This window comes from Orcinus orca, chromosome 5, assembly GCF_937001465.1.
Source record: "Orcinus orca chromosome 5, mOrcOrc1.1, whole genome shotgun sequence".
In the NCBI taxonomy this organism is placed as follows: Eukaryota; Metazoa; Chordata; class Mammalia; order Artiodactyla; family Delphinidae; genus Orcinus; species Orcinus orca.
The window spans coordinates 129,978,833-129,999,709 of NC_064563.1; the positions used below are offsets into that span (position 1 = coordinate 129,978,833).

The 20,877-nt window shown below is 38.0% G+C and overlaps 1 non-coding gene across 1 annotated transcript; it reads left to right on the plus strand.

Annotated features, from left to right (window-relative positions):
- Window positions 1-20,531: 20,531 nt before the first annotated feature.
- LOC117199340 (U6 spliceosomal RNA) lies at window positions 20,532-20,638 on the plus strand. Its single transcript, XR_004480567.1, has one exon. It is a non-coding gene; the product is annotated as a U6 spliceosomal RNA (small nuclear RNA).
- The last annotated feature ends 239 nt before the right edge of the window (window positions 20,639-20,877 follow it).

Consider the following 20,877-nt stretch of genomic DNA (forward strand, 5'->3'; position numbering starts at 1 on the left):
CCATGGGCAAAAATCATCAGGATGCATTTCCTATAGCACTCACACCACTGCAGTTCTGTTCAACTAGGTAGTACAAAAGTATGGGTGTGGGGCACATTGACTGTACATTCAGACCCCCTCTTCCTCAGCAACCATGCATAAATGCACATGCAAACTCAAAAGACCCAGCACTGAAAAGAACAAAAATAAAACTCTTTAAAATAAGATGAAACATAAAACAATAATACATGAAATCACTTGCTTATATTGTAACATGACAGTCACACTTGAATTTGTGCTGTTACCGTATAAAAATTAAATTGCTTTCATCCATTATTTCATCAGATAGGTTTTCTGCCCCTTTCTGTCTCTTCTCCTTCTGGGACCCATATAATGCAAATGTTAGTATGCTTAATGTTGTTACAGAAGTCCCTGAAACCATCTTAATTAAAACATTTTTTTTTCCTTTTGGTGTTCTGACTGGGTGATTTCCACTGTTTTGTCTTCCAAGTGACTTATGTGTTTTTCTGTATGACCTAATCTGCTGCTGATTCCCTCTAGTGTATTTTTCATTTCAGTTAATGTATTCTTCAGTTCTGATTGGTTCTTTTTTTATACTTTCTAATTCTTTGTTGAAGTTCTCATCATGTTCCTCCATTATTTTCTTTATTGGGTAAATTACTTATCTCCATTTCTTTAGGGCTTTTCCCCTGGGGTTTTATCTTGTTCTTTCAAATGGAACATACTCCTCTGTCTTCTCATTCTAACAGGAAAGAAAACCGAAACAAACTACAAATATTATCTCAAGAAGAGATCTATGAATTTCATTTTAAATTTGGCCTTTCAATCTCAATGTGCTCATTTATGATATGTGGCAGAATATTATACTGCATGGTAGGGAGAAAAATGGGCTATATGTGTCCCCAGTGGTATGCTAACTGAAGCTACAATTGACTAAATATCATGAATCAGCTAAATAATTCATCTAAAGTAAGCTGAATAATTTTGTATCTTATCCTAAGGAATAAAATGACTCTTGTAAAATCTCACTTTCTCAAAATAATGAGCATAAATATCATTGACTGGAACATTCTTTTTGATGACCCTCTACCCCTCCAGGGGAGTTCAAGGCTGTGCACATTCCTTTAGGTCTCTACCATCACTGCATCCTTACACAGTAAAAAATAGTAAATCAGTATCAAAGGTAAAATATAGCTGTCAAGGGCTCTCAGTGGGTCTATTATAGAAGGTTGTGAAGACCAAATAAGAGTCAAAATTCACTTCCTCCACTCATATCTTCTTCCTCTTAATGTACCTAGAAGGCTGAGCAGGACCTAGGAAAGTTCGAGAATAGTGCTACTCTCTTGCAAGTTCAAGAGAAGCCTTAACAGAGGCGGGCAAAGTGATCCTCAACACTCACATAAGAGGCTAGGCTGCTCACCTAGGGCTTCAATGCTGAAGCACCTACTCCAAAAGGGCCCCTTTGTGCACAGGTAATGATCAGGCATTCTTAACCTGACTCTGTTTTCAAGCAACAAGACAAATCTGTGTGGGAACTGGTTCCATTCTTTGGTTACAGTAGAAGCTCTGCTATTAAATGAGGCAAGAAGAAAAGAGATAGTATCCCTTTCTGTGTAGAATTTATTAGGTTTAGATTTCCATACACATATATTTTTTTATGTCTTTTCCTGCCATCTTTCCCTCCCTATGGGATTCATTTCACACATACCATATTACCTAAATTGGTAAACTCTGAAGCTGAAAGGATTTTCTTTAAAAAAATTAACTCACCCCTTTGTCACTCCTGCTACTTAGCTATGCCCACTGCCCACTGTCCCTCTCCTGGTTGATGTCCACCACCAGCTTCCTGTTCACAGCCATCCCATTCATGCCAGGTTACATCCTGTGGCATCCACATTCACATCAAGGAGTTTGTTTCACCCAAACCCCTTAATCTCTTTGTCTCTGAAGACGTTTTCCTTCTTCTAAAGGCTTTCTCTTTCTTCCACTTAACTCACCTACAACCACGATCATACTCTATTAACCCATAGCTGCTCTGCCTGAAAAATTTGTAAATCAAGGCTCCTGCTTTTCATCCACAAGGCTGTATCATTCTAGACTCATTGGTACACGATTAAGATCATTTTAAGATGGGACAGATATGTGTATGTTTCAATGCCAGTGAGAAAGATCCACTTGTTTGAAGCAAGCTGAACATACAAGAGAAGAGTTGATCGAATAAGAATCTTGTTCACTTTGTTATACAGCAGAAACTAACACACCATTGTAAAGCAATTATACTCCAATAAAGATGTTAAAAAAAAAAAAAGAATCTTGTGTGTTAATACCTCTAACTTTTCGCAGTCTGTCAGACCTTCCCTTTCATCACTTCAATCTTCACCTTAGATTCCATGAGCCATCATTTTAGTAACATTCTTCCTACATCATAAAATCCTTTCTCCCTCTGCCTTTTCTTTTACCCATTTAGCAAAACCCCATTCTGGTTGGTCTCATCTGTTTTCTTTCTTTCTGCCTGTGTTCAATATAAGAGTTTATCAGAAACCTATCCTTCCACCTGTGCTTTGGGCCCTGTTTTTCCCATCTTCTCTGGTATATTCAACCTCTTCCACCGGCTTTTAAACGTGCCCACATCTCTCTCATCTTACAAAGAAAGTGTCACTCAAGCTCTCTTTCCTCAACTACTCCTGTGTCTCTCTCCTACCCTTCAGAACCAAACTTCTTGAAAAACTTGTCTTCACCTACTGATTTCATTTTCTCATCTCCTTCTCACTCCCCACCCACTCCAGTATGACTTCCATCCCCACCAGTCAACCAAATATTGCTCTCCAAGGTCACCTAAATTTCCATTTCAATAAATTCCATGGGTATTTGGGGGTAGCATTTAGCACACTTTATTTCCTTCTCAAATAACTTTTTCTCTCCTTGGGTTTTTGTGCCTCTCCAGTGACCTGTCTTACTTCTTTGACTTCCTTAAATTATCCTTCCCTCCTGGCCATTAATGTATTTCCTTCAGACTGCTTATTAGACTATCTTTTCATCTCCCTCAACACTCTCTCCCTAGGCATTTTATCTGTGCATACAATTAAAATCACCCAACTAGGCCTATGTCATTCAAATTTATACTACATTTAATCAATTATAAGATGTTTATTTTCCACATTTTAACATCTTTGAAATGAAAGTGGGTCTCAAAGTGGATGGTATACCCTAGTGGTGGCTGTATTTTTCTCTTTCTTAGTGGCATATAAAATAATGGTGCAATTTTAAATTGGTGGTATCTCAGATACAGTGAAATAAAGTCTTTCCTTGAAAAATCAGACCCATATATCTAGTCACTGTTTCCACTTGAATGCTTGAAAGAAGCATTCAATGGTCATTGTGGTGACCATTTCTGGGGGCAATGTTTGTATTGAAATCTACGTGAATGGCACCTTCTGAAATTATGGAACATGGTAGCCTTGGCAAAAGTACTTCAAATTCAACACATTCAAAACTGAACTCAAGATCTCCACTTTCTCCCCAATCTCCCTGCCCCCCTGAAATCTACTTCTCTTCTTATGTTCCCTGTCTCAGTATTCTTTACCATTGCCCACCCAGTTATGCACAAGCCAGAATCCTAAATATCAAATGTATATTTCCCTCTCCACATTCTTTAAAATCTGATTATCAAGTTCTGTTGATTTTCCAGACCTGCCCACTTCTTTGTATTTCCTCCAATATCACCCTGGTCCAAGAGACCAACACTGTCCCAGATTCTATAAGAATTCTATAAGTTAGAAATAACTGCTCTGAGGACATCCATTCTTGCCCCATTTCCCATCTATTCTCCATCTGATGGCATAATCTTTTCAAAACAAGTATGACAATGTCATAACCAGGTTTGAAACACTTTGGTGTATACCCATTGCTGCATTGCTGGTAACCTCCTAGACTGGGTCTTCTAGAAAGTTCCACATTTTCTGATCCCCTCCCATGGCTCAAGTTCATGTGCACATATTGCTTCCACATTCCCTATGTTCCAGTACAGTGGATCTCTTTCAGGTCCCTAAGGACACCAAGCTCCTTTTTGCCACAGACATAGTTTTCTCTGCCTGGAATGCTCTCAATATTCTTCTCTCACCTTATCTAGTTGACCGTCTCCGGCCTTCAGATGGCTGCCTCAATATTGTTCCTTTTGGGAGTCTTTCTCTGACCTAAACAAAATCAGCTCAGTTCATCACATGCTTTACTTTTAACATTTTAAATTTTTATATTTATATTTTATTAAATATTTTATATTTATTATTTATGGTGATTTAAATAAGGTTTGCTAAACTCTCAGCTCCATGACAGCAGGGACAATGCCTGTTTTCTTATTTTCGTAGCCCCAGCTTTTGGCAGAGTTCCTGGGACAGAGTAGGTGCTCAAGAAAGACTTTTTAAATGAATATTTGCCAAGACAGGATAGAATCAGATGATGTCTAAAGTCCCCCCTTCCCATGTGGGTGATTCTAAGATACAGATTTTTATGTAACATTATTTATTATGTTTATTGAGTGTTTTAGGCTTTCAGGTCTACATTATTCTCTCTAAAATTAGTTTACTTACCCAAATTTTTTTTTTTTTTTGGCTGCACAGCATGGCTTGTGGGATCTTAGCTCCCCAACCAGGGACTGAACCCGGGTCACCACAGTGAAAGCGCCAAGGCCTAACCACTGGACCACCAGGGAATTCCCCTTTTCCACCTTTATTTAATGTTGTATGTTTATTTTTATTTAAGTGGTGTTTGATTTTTTTAAGTTTTTCATTTCTGCATTACTGTTAAATCATTTTTAATTAATTTCATTTGCTTGCCATTGGTCTCTCCTAGATTGCTATGTTTTTTCTTTTTAAATGATTATTTTGCCTTCAATTCTATAATAATTAAGGTGATCTTCTGTGTCAAAAATTTAATATTTTGGTGATGACTAGCAAGTGTTACTCTGCTATTTCTACACCCCTAGGTCTTTACTTCAATTAGTATAATATGCTCATTAAATTAAGACATCTATTATGGTGCCAGCGTTCACATAACAGACAGAAAAATGTCTCATAAGGGTCAATTGGAATCATTTCATTAAATTAATATCATAGCCTTTTATAAGAGTGTCTTAGTAGATATTGTTATTAACAGAGATAGGGCATAAATTGAAATGAGGTTTTTATGCATTACATGCTCTGAGTATATTTTCAATTGACAAATCTGTGTAGAAGGCAGCTGAGCTGTCAAAACATACTTTATTCATGTAGCTATAGAGCCATTTACCAATTTGCACAGTACCAAGGATCATGCCTGTTTACCTGGTTCAGTGTACAACAAGGCATAGGAACAAGTTTGCGACAGCTTGAAAAATATTATTTTACCTGAATATCTGAAATGTTCTCTACACCTCTTAGGTCAAGTTATCCCTGAATAAAAGGTCTCTATTTTGCCTTTCAGGAATGTTCAAACTCTATACAATTCAGCCCCTGCCCAAGGCAACTGGTCCCACTCCTACACTGACCAACACAGTGTGTCCTTCACTGGTTCACTCACTGGCCAAGCTTTAATAAAAGAATTAAAACTAATCAATGGTTGTTAGTACCAATTGTACTGTAGCTCTGGCCTTATTTTCTTCCTAAATGTGTGGTCTTGAACAAGCCACATGCCCTCTTATCCCTTGTTCTCCTAACTTTAAAATCTACCCAGACTCAATTAGTCTTTAAGAACATTTAATATATGAATACAATAAGAATTTTATAAAGTAAAGGCATTACACGAGTAGAAGACTTCACTTGTGTTGTGAACAACCTGCCTTTTCAGGCACTAGCTATTTGAGCTCTTACTACCATTTATCTGCGCACCTAAATGTTACCCCCAATTCATTAGTTTTCCCTAGAGCACTACCCTGGTCATGTCATTCACCAATGCATAGCTTTCAATGATGCACTGTGACCTAACAGATGCATGAAAAATCCTTCAATCTAACAACCACATTCCTACCATACCCCATTCACGTGTATTTTGAAGTTGACAAATTGATGCAATGGGTACAGATAATCGTTAGCGCTAAGTGGGGAGAGACTTGAGATTCATTCACAACTGGTCATTGTCTTAATAAATATTTATTTCTCCGTTTTGATGGCTTTTGCTCATCTTTTTCTGGCTACATTCCCAGTAAGTAGGACGTAGAAAGATGTCCAGAGGATCTTGTGAAAGATTATCAGAGAGTGGAGAAAAAAGCAATACTTTGTGTGAAGGTTTTTTTATTCCTATCACCATGGTATAGTCTTATTATATAATCTAAGAAATACTCATGTAAAACTTATTAAGCTAAGACAATTGGAGTTTTACTTTGTATTTGGCAACCAAAGAAACTAACTTAAATGACTGGTGAGAAGAGAAAAGGTGAGCTTTAGAACCTCCTGAGGTCATAGGCTAAGAGGTGGACAGTGCCTCAGCATGATGCACTTAGGAAAGTGTCCTGAGTTCTCATTTGAGGACCAAAACCAGGAGAAGGAACCCATATTCTTCCAGGTAGGAACCCCTAAGCTACAAATGGCAGAATGTGCCTCTACCTGGGCTGGGAGACCCTTGTACTCACCTGCAGCACAGGGAGGAAGCAATCACTAAGCAAACAGGTGATAGTCATCAGTAACATTTTCATCATTTGATGTTCCTTGTGCTAAATGACTATTTAGCATAAGTTGTTCATTAACACAGACACAGACCCTCACAAGCCATCAACTTCACCCCTCCTAGAAATAAAAATGTCTTTATTCATTCAACCTCCCCACAAAATGTATTAAAGACATGTCAAATACTAGTCTATGTGGGAAGATATGGTCATAAGTAAGGCATGCTCTTGAAAAGAAGATATATTCCACCCCTCCATATGAATGAAATCCTGAAGTAATATATACATTCATAATGAGTTCTTCATCCAAAAATAAGAATTCCAAATTTTCATACTAATTAGCAGAGTGACTAAGTCATTTTACACTTTTACACTTGATTCTTTGACAAATATTATAAAATGTAGAGCTAAAAATAACTGTACATGGGTGAAATGTAGACAATAACCAGGAGTTTTTAAAGGAGGAGCAGAACTAGGGACTTTCCATGAAACTGTCGATACAGGTGGTCACATGGTATATGATTCCATTTATATAATGTTTTGAAATGACAAAATGATAGAGATGGAAAACAAATTAGTGGTTCTCAGGGGTTAGAGAGGGGAGTGGAGTATGGGTACTATAAAGGGATGACATAAAGGAGATCTTTGTGGTGATGGACTAGTCCTGTATCTTAGTTGCAATGGTTTTTATATGAATCTACATATGTGATAAAATGGCATTGCACTGTATCCACATACTGTACCAATGTCAGATTCCTTGGTTTGATATTGTTCTGCAGTTACATAAGATGTAACCATTGAGGAAACTGGCTGAAGGGTACACAGGATCTCTGTGTAGTACCTTTGTAACTTCCTGTGAATTTATAATTATTTCAAAATTAAAAGTTAAAAAAGAAAAGAAAGGGAGCAAATGCTAGGGACTTGCCATGAAACTGTCAGTTAAAACATTTGAATAGAAACAAAATCTGCTTTCAATTGTGACCAGAGGTGGCTTTTAAAGTTTTAGGCACATGAGTAGTATGTCTACCTCTTCAACACTGACCAGGAAAGTATAATTGCATCCACAAAGGATCTCCCAGTCAACTAGTTGGTGTTATATTCTTGTGATTTGATAAAATGAGACCATAAATCGTGTTTAGAAGAAAAAACAAAAAACTTGAAGCCAGCCACCTAACATCTATCTGAAGATTACATGGCCTCTAATTTCTATCATGCAGTTTTTGGTTATTACCTTAGGTAAAATGAGAACTATCTCAATTGAAAATTCAAAAACTTTTCCTCAGAAATTGTTAAAAGTGGTATCATTAGAATCATACAAATTAAAATCAACACAAGAAGTTTAAGATATACAGTAATTTTTCATGCTAATGGACTAAAGTACCTCTTGAGACTTTCTTGTCATCAATGTCTATGGCTCTATTATTTCTGTTGAGGTAAAATTATCTATGTAAAGTCATTACCGAGGTCTCCTGTGTATAAGGATAATGAAAGTGCTTCCATACTTTGCAAATGCATTATGTTCTGAAAGAATATTAACATTTTATTTTACATAACTTCTTAATGGGAACATTTCTAAAACACTAAAATAATTACTCAGCAAAACTTTCTACTCATAATTGCAACAAATTTTATAAAATATAAAATTGGGGCAGTATTACTGTCTATTGCATTTTGCTTTGTTAAGATACTAGGCATTCTGATTCACTTAAATGTTTATCGAGATTGTGTATGCAATGTATGTATATCTATGAGTTAAAGATCAAGAGGGCATGATGAAAAAATGCATCAATGGATAAAATGTCTAGTCCATTCCACAAAATCCTTACACCTGCAATAGTTCAACCTAAAATAATCATATAACTGGTTCTATTCTGTAGTTTGCTAACACAATTCTGGACTACAGGATGTGTTCTGTGGAGCCATTTTTTTACAAGCCATGCCTCTTCAAACCCAACCTCTAATAGTTTCCATGAGTGAAAATTCAGAACTACAGCAAGAAAATAAATGCAGCATCTCTAGTAGTTTAATTATTTCAGGCATGTAGGTGTGACGAGCCAGTAGGAGAATAGTAGAAGGCTACATTTTGGCCTCAAAATACACGTGAATGGGGTGTGGTAGGAATGTGGATTGTTAGACTGAAGGATTTTTAATGCATTTGTTAGATCACAGTGCATCATTGAAAGCTATGTATTGGTGAATGATATGACCAGAGTAGTGCTCTAGGGAAAGCTAATGAATTGGGGGTAACATTTAGGTGCGCAGGTAAATGGTAGTAAGAGCTCAAATAGCTAGTGCCTGAAAAGGCAGGTTGTTCACAACACAAGTGAAGTCTTCTACTTGTGTAATGCCTTTACTTTATAAAATGCTTATTGTATTGTATTTTGAGGTTAAAAAAATAATAATATTATACTTCCTCACCATGTCATTCTGGTATCTATTGCTCTTGTAGGCTAGAATCGTACAAAAGTGAAAGTGTTAGTTGATTACAAGAATTAGCATTCCCCAAACCCGACAACATTCTTCTTGAGTACAACAAAATTTGTGCATAAAACTTGACAATATCTTTAAGAACCACTTGAAACATAATAGAATAGAAATATATTCAGGAAATATTTCAGGTTTTGTCTCATTGTATTTAAACTCTCTAAAAATAGGAACTTCCTATATATAGCACAGGCAGAAGGTCTTCATACTCCAAAACATTTTATTGGAACATCCCACACATAGTACTAGTTCATAAAATTATTTTTAAATAAATGTTACATTGATGAATGTCATTAAATGATACACATTTTTTAAATGTCCCATTAGTGGAGTAATGGATAAATAAAATGTGGCATACTGTATGATAGGTTTATTCAAGGCAATTTAAAAAATAAAATATCTGTAGCATCATGGATGTAGCTGGAGAAAGCTTATTTCAGAATTTATTAAAATATGTTATCATTTGTATAAAATTTTAAACCATATCAAAATAATATTTTATACTGCTCAAGAATGCTATATTTGTGTAAAACAATGAAAATAAACTGTAAGAACATACATTAAATTTATGATAAAAGTATTTCTTTGGAGAAAGGGAAGAAAGAATAAATTAGGAATGGGGGTTTAAGGACACTTTGGATTCAGATGTTGAATTTATTTTAGTGATTTCAAACACGTAGCAATTTTTTTTTTTTTAATTAAGATTCATATCCTTTGGGACTTCCCTGGCGGTCCATAGTAAAGAATCCGCCTTCCAATGCAGGTAATGAGGGTTCCGATCCCTGGTCAGGAAAAGAAGATCCCACTTGCCCGGTGGCAAATAAGCCCCCGCGTCACAACTACTGAGCTCGCGCGTGCCTCAACTAGAGCCTGCGTGCTGCAAACTACAGAGCCCTCGTGCCACACCCCAGGCGCCCTGGAGCCTGTGAGCCACAACTAGAGAAGAGAAAATCCACACACCACAACTAGAGAGAAGCTCGCGCACCACAACAAAAGATCCCGCATGCCTCAAGGAAGATCCCGAGTGCCTCAACTAAGACCCGACGCAGCCAAAAATAAAAATTAAATAAATAAATAAATAAATAAATAATCTTAAAAGAAAAAGATTCACGTCCTTCAAAAAAATGACAATTATCTCTTAGCAAGTTCCTTCTTCTCCTGCACCCTTGCATTTCATCTTATACTTTTTTAAGAACTGTTCATTGAGTACTATAAACCAAAAGAAAAAAAAGGTATTTTGTAAACTATACAGACAAATAAAAGATATATCTGTTTTATCTTTAGAAATATATAAATAGTTTTAAATATATAAAGATATATCTTTAGGCTGCTCTTAGTTTGTGTTTTTCACGGGAACACAATGACTAATCTGATAAGTATGAAAAGAATTTTCTTAGCATAGTTATTTCTAACATTCTTTTCTTGCTCTTAAAAGAGGTGAGATTAGAATACATGGAATCCCACCACTAAACCTCTACAAGTCAAAAGTGAATATGTAATTCACTAGGAGAGAAACCAGTCAGTCACCTTGCCCATCTCTCATCCCCAAGGAAGATCTAAGTTTAACCTCAGGATGTAGTACAACTCATTGCCCCAGTCAGCTGGTACCATGAGTGGAGGTCACTGCACTCCCTAAATAAGAGACTAGAGTCCCAGCAGGTATTTCATTTCCACACCTCCTATACCACGAGTGACTTAGGAGGACCACAGCTGTCCTGGTTAAATCAGTGCTTGCATGGAAACCACTTGAATCTTGGTTTTATATGCTGTACCATCCTTTCATAGGGATCTGTTAGGTCTCCCCTCTCAAAGGTTATCTTCCATTCCAGAGTTAACCCTAGACCCTGAGTCTAGACTGAACTGTGAGTCCCCGTTATCTGTTCCACCAATGTCTTCATAATAATCCCTGTCTGCCTGGCCTACACAATTAGAGAACATTACAAAATTCTTAATCAGTTTTCAAGATCTTGAACAAAAACCCATGGGACGAAGTGAGAGAGTAGCATGGACTTATATATACTACCAAATGTAAAATAGATAGCTAGTGGGAAGCAGCCACATAGCACAGGGAGATCAGCTCGGTGCTTTATGACCAAATAGAGAGGGTGGGAGGGAGACACAAGAGGGAAGAGATATGGGGACATATGTATATGTATAGCTGATTCACTTTGTTATAAAGCAGAAACTAACACACCATTGTAAAGCAATTATATTCCAATAAAGATGTTAAAAAAATAAATAAATAAAATATGATATCTTTCTTAAAAAAAAAAAAATTTCATCCATACAACTCATGTGTCATACATATTTTACCGTATTCTTAACCTCTGAAAATTTGTTGTGTTTTAAAACATGTAGAACTCTCTAAGAAAATTATTTTAGCAAAATATTGTACACATTTTTGCAAAACACTGCACACATTTATGACATCTGAATAGTGACTAACTAGTAAGCAAGAGCTAGGGTAGAGCCCACCCAGCTAGTCCTACCCCAACACTCCCAAGTGCCCTGTTTGTTGCTCTGTCTATGCTGAATCTAGCCCTGGGTATAACCCCATTCTGTAGTCTGACTCTAGTATCTCCACTTTCTATCCTATGTCTTGTAGTTTTATACAGAGAGATGTTCTAGGTACATATCTTCTGATATAAAAATGCACTGTTAATCTCTGGTTGAATGTTAAAATAAAATGAGAGTGACATCTACTTATATGATCATTTTTATAAAATGTACTTATGTATTTTAAAATATACTACTCTCCTTCATTATACCAATGGCATTCGGTTGCCCTCAATGCAAGGGACAAGGGTCTCTGTAACCACAAGCCTGCTTGACTACATATCTCTATTCCTTGCCCAGGGAAGATGTAGATCACAGGAGTCAACTAGACATCCACAATCTGTTGTCCCAAAAGGCATGACTGAGGAAGGTAAACAAGAAAGGAAGAGCACACAAACAGCATCAACCACCTCCAGTTTTTAGAACTTTGGTCACAGGTAGATTAGGCAAGTTTCAGAAAGGTGTGTAAAAGCTCCCAGTTCAAACATTTGCCTGTATCTCAGGGCCATGAAGGTTATTCTAGTGGCTCATAAGTCTTCTTGCCTTTTAAGAGAATTCCATAAACATACAGCATCCCTAGAAGAATATTACACTAACTCTAAATCCTTGTCACTAAGGCAGACACAGAAAGGCACCACTCAGATCCCCCATCATGAAAGGACTCCCTGTCCAGCTGTGAGGATTGTAGCTGACTGACCCTCTCCAGCTGTTAGCAGTTTCACAATCCACCTCAGGGTGTGAGACCAGGTCACACTTTTCTCAGTGTATAGTGGCGTGGCCACTCATCAATTTGATGGTAGTCAAGGTCATGTGTTTCTCAGGACACTTCAGACAATGACCCAGCAAGGCAGGGCTGCAAAGGACTTCATCATTTCGACCCAGGACAAGACTTCTCTAAGGGGCAAGCTTTGTTCTGGGATTCCCTGGCAGGCTGCAGAGATCTATAACATCTGCTCAACCCTGCTTCCTCCCACTTTTTTTCACAGGCATTTCTCCCAATAAACATTTTGTACTCCAAACTCTACCTCAGCTTCAGGAGAATGAACCCCGCAACAGACGAAGACCTGTCAGGTGAGATTTATGACAATGTCATAAAGCTAAGAAAAGACCACACTGGGCTGCCTCATAAAACCTGGTGGAGGTTGGGGGGTGGGGGATGTGCAGGGGTGGTGGTGGAGAAGGACAGGCCATAGTGTTTCTAGCATTGTCAGGAACAGAAGAAGAATGCAAACTAGAATTTATCGAATTCCTACTATATGGTAGGAACTTTACAAATGTTATTGTCATTCAGTCTTTATGACCATTTTTTGAAAAAGGTATTCTATCCATATTTGAAAGATCAAACTTTTCACAAATGTTTATTCACATCTTCCTGAGTGACATGTCTGAACCATGAAGTTACCTGCCCTCAAATGTGCAGATATTACACAGGCAAAGTAGAATATGATGAGGGACATGAAGTGTAGAGAAAAGGGTTACCTCTCTGACCCAAGAATTAAGAGTAGGTTTCCAAGAGGAATTAATATCTGAGCTGACTCATGAAGCTTAGCCAGATGAAAACATGTGGCCAGGGTAGTTTAAGATGAGGCAATCTATGTAAAAATGAGAGGAGAACCCAAAATTTAACTCCCAGATTCCTTGTAAAATGTGAAGCAAGGATTCAGACTCAGCCGTGACTCTGAAAATCTTGTTTAGTCCACTTCCATCAAAGTTCAGGACTGAAAATGGCAGTAGAGGATATAAAATTGTCCACTCTTCCCAGGTGTGTCGAGAGCCAACTTGATTCTCCAAGGCATGGTCCCCTTGCCCTGTTGTTCCCATTAGGTACAAAAATCAAATCCAAGCAAATAGCTGACAACAGTAACACAGACAGAGTTATGAAGGCCTTTTCCAGCTGCCAAAGCTCCCCTGATGGCTGGTTGAGTTGACAGCAAAAATTCATTCTGAGCTAGAAAATCACTGATCGTGAAGATTTCTGGAAGGTGATGTCTAACCTCAGCTATTCCATTACTCACACAAAATGTTGACCTACCCGTGTATGGGAGACAGCAAAGAAATACTTTGATTAATGATTGAGTACTCTTTTAATACAATGTTATAGTCCTCATGCTTTTAACAATTATTACTTTTGCTGTTCTGAAATGATAATTTTATTTTTAAAATTTTTCTATTGAAGTATAGTTAATTTACAATGTTGTGATAGTTTCAGGTATACAACAAAGTGATTCAGCTATATACATATTCCTTTTTAGACTCTTTCCATTATAGGTTATTATAAGATATTGAATACAGTCCACTGTGCTAAACAGTAGGTCCTTCTTGTTTATCTATCTTATATATAGTAGTGTGTATCTGTTAATCCCAAATTCCTAATTTATCCCTACCCCTCTTCCCCTTTGGTAAGCATAAGTTAGTTTTCTGTCTGTGAGTCTATTTCTGTTTTGTAAATAAGTTCATTTGTATCACATTTTTAGATTCTACGCATAAGTGATATATGATATTTGTCTCTCTTTGTCTGACTTACTTCACTTCTAGTATGATAATCTCTAGGTCCACCCACATTGCTGCAAATGGCACTATTTCATTCTTTTTTATGGCTGAGTAATATTCCATTGTATATATACCACATCTTCTTTATCCATTCATCTGTCGATGGACATTTAGGTTGCTTCCATGTCTTGGCTATTGTAAATAGTGCTGCTATGCACATTGGGGTGCATGTATCTTTTCGAATTAGAGTTTTCATCTTTCCCAGATGTATGCCCAGGACTGGAATTGCTGAAATGGTTAAGAATTTTTTAAGGATTTTTTTTTTAAGGATTGCTTAAATCTCATAGAATAAACTATGCTTTGCCTTGCCAGAATAATGGAAATAGTTTCATGATTCAGTGTTTAGCTAATGCAAATTACCTCCTCAAGACTCACCCCAAATTTTTCAGAGAGAAATCAAAACAATTTTTATTAGGGAATATCAATATGCAACTAGAATATAAAATTAAGGAACTAAACAATAAAGTGCCCTTCAGTGCAATCACTGTCTTCAGCAGTTGATGGATTCTATTAGCAGAGTCATTTTGGCACTGGCTTCTAGGTGGAGCATGATTAATCATGACTCCTGCAAGATGCTAATTCATCATTAACTGAGTAAATAAATATTTTTATATCTTTCATTTTGATACCTAAATCAACCAGCAAAAAAATTATTTTACTTAGTTGGCAATAAGAGATTTCTTCTATAGAACTAGATGCCTATGTTGGCCAAGAAAGAATCCAGGTATCATATCAGGGTCATAGCACAGGACTAAATATTGGAGGTAAGAAGGAGAGACCACAACCTGACTGAGGTTCTGATAGAAAATGTGCCAGAGCTTCCAGGATCCATAGAGGCTGACTCTGAACTCAGAGTGGGGACTTGTGTGAACTAGGAGCTATTATGGGATGTGGCCTTTGATGTGATGGGCATCAAAATGATAGATGGGCATTGATGTGATGAAATTTCATGTGATGTAGCATATGTAGAAGGGCCTGACTTGGTGGTGGGACCAGAAGTGGTGGACCAGAAGTTATGAGCCGAACTAGACTCAAAGGGTCAGCTATACTGCCACCAACCACTGTGGGTGGGCTCTGTCTAGAGGATCAACTATGACAGTGGTTCTTCAACACGTGTCAGAATAAATAGGTCTGCTTGTTAAAGTGCAGCTTTCCTGACCCAACCCCAGAAATTCTGATTCAATAAAACATGGATGGAACTCAGAAATCTGCATTTTTAAAACTTGCCACTTGATTCTGTTGTAGGTTTCTAATGAGAAACCATGGTCTAGGTGGAACTGTGAAACAAAAAAGATAAAGAAATTATCTTATACCTGGCAGAATGAACCACGGTATATATAATGCAATATAATAGACATTAATGGCACAAAGAGAAAGACAGAATTTTACCATCTTCTCTCACTCTGGCAGCACTATAAGTAAGTAAAAGTGCCCAATTTTGTTGCCTCCAATTTGCAGAGGCCATAAAGAAATTGAGAAAGAGAAAAAACACTTCACATTTTTTTAATTCAAAAAATTTCAGCTCACTTTAACATACCAATTGAATATATAAAAGGTTTTGTAGTGGAAAGGATATTGGACACTGAAGGAAAAAAAATGGATTCAAATCTTAGTTCTATTTCTCATCATATTGACATGTTACTAACAGCTCAGCATTTCAGTTTCCTTCACTAAAAACACTTAGGATAATAATAATACCTGTGGAGAATGATGGTTGTGAGAATTAAATGAGGAGTTTATGCAAGCTCTAAGCCTGGTATCCGGTACATAGAAGAAACTGTGATTTGGGGTGATGAATAAATGAATAAACAAACAAACATTTTGGATGGATGAGAAGCTCTTATGAAATTAAATGAATGCTGAAAATGTTGACAGACATAATGTGTTAGCTCTCAAGTTAGCGACAAACATAAGGAATTCTTTACTTTTAGTTACAATTTATTTCTTTTTTCCAATGTGTTTTTACCCACTAGGAACACAAGTGTAATCATTCTTTATTTTTATTCTGCTTTGCTTTGATTTCCTACACAGCCTTGGTGTAAATCATTCAAAATACCATTTAAACCATAGACCAGCAGAGCCTAGTGGTCTTTGGGTTCAGTGCTGTTGAGTCAGATGGGAAAACTAATTATTCATTTGGCTTTCATTTTGTATACCCTTCCCACCTTCTTCAGGACTTTTATTAATTTCCAGACATGGCCTGTGAGTAGTTCCACAGACGTTCAAAATTATGTGGGGCTGTCTTCCATGTTAACTCTTCAAATGGCTTCATTTATAGGCACAGCTGTCTCATCTTGATTTCACTGGGAGTGAGGCAGAAGTGGCATTTCCCTGCTCACAGCCCATTTATTCTCAGACACGTGTTGCAGCATACATTAAGTTCAACTTCTGCGGAGTTGTTATTGAGGTATAGAACCACGCACACTTGGATGGCATCATGCCCTCCAAATGGGACGAAGAATAAAGCAGACAAAAGGACAGACAGAGGAAAAGGTAAATTTCCAATCTGTGACATCAATTTCATGCCATGGAAACCCCCAAGCTTCCCCCAGGAAAAGAAGACACACTGTAACTTGGAGGTAGACAGCAATTTTCTATTTATAAATAATTTCACTCTTGTCACTTGATTTTCTAAGCATAGGTATTATTATATACCTTATTTTAAACAGGAGGCACTAGCCTCTGATGGTCTAGTGGTTAAGATTTTGTTCTCTCATCACCGGGGCCCTGGTTCAATTCCTGTGCAGGGAACTAAGAGCTCGGTTCAAGCCGCTGCACACTGATGTCACTCTGAGATCACTCCCATGAATATACATCTGTATAAATATTCCAATTCTCCACACAATTGATAACATTATAACAGGAGCTTGGGATGAACACATACACACTACTATATATAAGATAGATAACAAACAAGGACCTACTATATAGCACAGGAAACTCTACTCAACATTCTGTGATAACCTATATGAGAAAAGAGTCTAAAAAAGAATGAATATATGTATATGTATTACTGAATCACTTTGCTGTCCACCTGAAACTAACACAACATTGTAAACAACTATACTCCAATAAATTTTTAAAAAATAAAAGGCAAGTATCTCAATACATATTGTTAGGTAGTGGCCCACCTGAAATTTATTCAATGGAAGAAATCTACAAATGTGGGTGTTATGACAGAGGACATGCATAATACATACATTTAATTTATATAAATTCCTTTATATAAATACTTCACATTAAAATACTGCTATTAGGGCTTCCCTGGTGGTGCAGTCGTTGAGAGTCCGCCTGCCGATGCAGGGGACACAGGTTCGTGTCCCGGTCCGGGAAGATCCCACATGCTGCGGAGCGGCTGGGCCTGTGAGCCATGGCCGCTGAGCCTGCACGTCCGGAGCCTGTGCTCCGCAATGGGAGAGGGCACAACAGTGAGAGGTCCGCGTAACGCAAAAAATAAAAAAATTTAAAAAAATAAAAAATAAAATACTGCTATTAAAATTTAAAAATAAAAAAATAATAATAATAAAGAGGAGGAAATGGAAGCACAACAGGGTTAAATAAATTACCCAAAGTCACACAGTTGGCAAGCTGCATAGCCGGGATGGACATCACTTTCTTTGTCTTAGTCCATCTGGGCTGCTATAACAAAATACCATAGGTTGGGTAGTTTATTAAAAAAATAAGAGAAATGTATTTATCACAATTCAGAAGGCTGGGAAGTCTAAAATAAAGGCATCAGCATAGTTGCTTTATGATGAGGGTTCCCTTCCTGGGTCACAGCTGATGCCTTTTCACACACGGCGAAAAGAGGAGCTCGCTCTTTGAGACTGTTTTATAAGGACATGAATCTCATTCCTGAGGACTGAACCCTCATGATCTAAGCACTTCCCAGAAGCCCCACCTCCTCATTCCATCACACTGGGCATTTGGACTTCAACATATGAACTTTGGGGTGACACAAATATTCTGACCATAGCATTTTTCTAATACCAAATCCCAGATTCCCTCCAAAACGACAATATTTCTCCATATTGAGACTTGACTCTGGGCTTAGCAGAGTCCTTAAAAGGGAAGAAAGTGAGACATGTAAGGCAAATGCAGTTTTCCAGAATCAACCTGCATAAGTTGATTCAAGTAAACGCCCCTCGTCGCGTTCCGCTCAGAGACACTCTGTGGGTGTAAGCTTATTCATTTATTGCCAGTCACTAACCAAAGGAGAGTCACTTTTTCAGGTGGTCACCGTCTCCTCCTTACTTCAGTTTAGCCGCAGACGCCTGTCAGCTGCCAAGGCAGGCAATGCTGTGGACCGTGGACCATTCTGAATGTTCTTTAGTCCTATTTGGTTGAATAACCTTTGGACTTGAATGTTCTGAACTTGACTAGGTTGCAGTTAACTCCTTGATCAGGAGATGTTGCACACAATTGTGATTTTACTTAGTATAGAATAGCATTTGTTCTAAGTAAACTTAGGATAATCTCCAGTTCAAAGGATTCTGCAGACAAAATGCCCAGAAACACAAGCTTCCCCCACCAACTCAAAAAAAAAAAAAAAAAAGAAAAGGCTACAATAGACGCATTTTTATCTTGTACTCATTTATGTAAGCTGTACTTCTATGACTAACGTAGGAAAGTGTCCAAGTGAAGGATTGCATTCTCAGGTGACTCTCAGAGGACCTTGTTTACCTTGTTTTATTGTGGTCTAGCAAGGTCCTCATATAAATGAACCACAGGCTTCTCTGCCTTCAGCTGAGAATCCCTTATTGAACGTTTGATTACCTGCCTTAGATACATTTTCCAGGCTCAGGAAATTGCTAAACACGCCGGGTGCTCTGAGCTGGAGCAGAAGATCAAGCTTTTGGGGATCAGAGTGAAACTCCCCGCAGCACATGGCGAAATACAGCTAATATTTGGAGCCAAAGAAACACCTCCTTCTCTTCATCTCACATCATCATCTATGCCTGGAGTGGAGGATGAGTTTTTGGTCCTCTCACTTCTCATCTCTCTCCCCACCCACTTCTGCTCCTTGACCCACCCCTTATTAACTCCTCCACAAGAGAGGAAATGGAGATGGTTAGGGGCACACTGTACCTAAAAGAGACTCCATGAAAACTCTCTGCTTTTCCCTCCTCCTTTCTGAATTTTCATAGTAAGCAGACCCAGGTGAGGCCTGACTCTCCAGAATCAATTCTCTCTCCCACTCTCTTTCCCTTCCCTCTCTTTCTTTCTCTCTCTCTTTCCCTCATTCTCTCCTTTCTTTCCACGGAGCACACAGTTGAATAGTATTAGATTCATGAAAAAAGAAGGAGTCCTTCCTTTGATTTAACCAATGAGCCTGTACTGAGAGAGATTAATAAATTCACACTTTGCCATAATGAGATGCACTCTACTTCTTTTCTGGCTATTAAACCTTGAGTTTGTCATTCCTCTCATCAGGCATCCTACAGGGAGAAGTTCTGGATCCAGAGCTGTATCCACTCATTCTTCGGACCCCAATACCTTCAAAATATACACCACACCTCTAAACTGCAGCATAATTATACATCATTCTACTCAATCAATCAATCACTGGACCAGCTGCTAATGATGAAATCCCAAAATGAAGGAAACTAAATGTGTAATGGGAGTTTGTTGGAGAAAATTGAAAGTCAGATCACCTATGACCTGATAACAGCCTTTTAATTTCAATATTTTACTTAATGAAATTAGACCCACCATGATGGTTATTACTTCTGTCATCCCATCTCCAACGGTAACACCACCCCATCAAAATTAGCTCATCAGATGATTCAGCTATGCCTAGCCTGTTCCCCTGAGAGGAGATCCTGAGACAAAGTTGGCAGTGCAACACTTTATTTGGGAAGCGATTCTCCTAGGGAGTAGGAATGAAGGATGACGGAAGTAAAACAGGGAAAGATGGAAATTCAATAAAGACTGCTTTATCAAGTTGGTCCTTGATCTCCCAGGACTTTCTGAGGACTCATGAAATATGACTTAGAACTGCCTGCCCGGGACAGTCAGATAAAATCAGAGAGCATTTATCAATTGGCTGGCATCCTCTATTGGGCAAGAGTGTCCCTAGGGCATGACCTCCCCCAGCACCCAGCTTGCGCATACGCAAGAGCTGAGCAGGTTCCCCAAGATGATGTCAATGCCAAGGCAGCACAGAAGCCCTTGGTAGGAAGTTAGAAGAATGTAGTAAAGACACAAGATAGAAACTCTGTCTGGTGGCATCTGTGCAGAGTTAGTCAAGTCCTGCATAGGGCTGGTGGTCACAGAAGTAGATGGAGTAAAAGAAGGTATTATGCCCGTGCTCACTTCGCCAGCACATATACTAAAATTGGAACAATACAGAGAAGATTAGCACGGCCCCTGAGCAAGGATGACATGCAAATTCATGAAGCATTCCACATTTGGGGGAGGAGGTATGGGGATATACATTTATGTGTAGCTGATTCACTTTGTTATAAAGCAAAAACTGACACACCATTGTAAAGCAATTATACTCCAAAAAGATGTTTAAAAAATAAATAAAGATAAGGAAAGGGAGGCAAAGACAGTAAATGATGCAGCTAGGCTTGAATTCAGATATACTAGCCCCTGATATATGTTCTTAGACTCCAAGCTACAATGTCTCTCAGCTATGATGATAAATA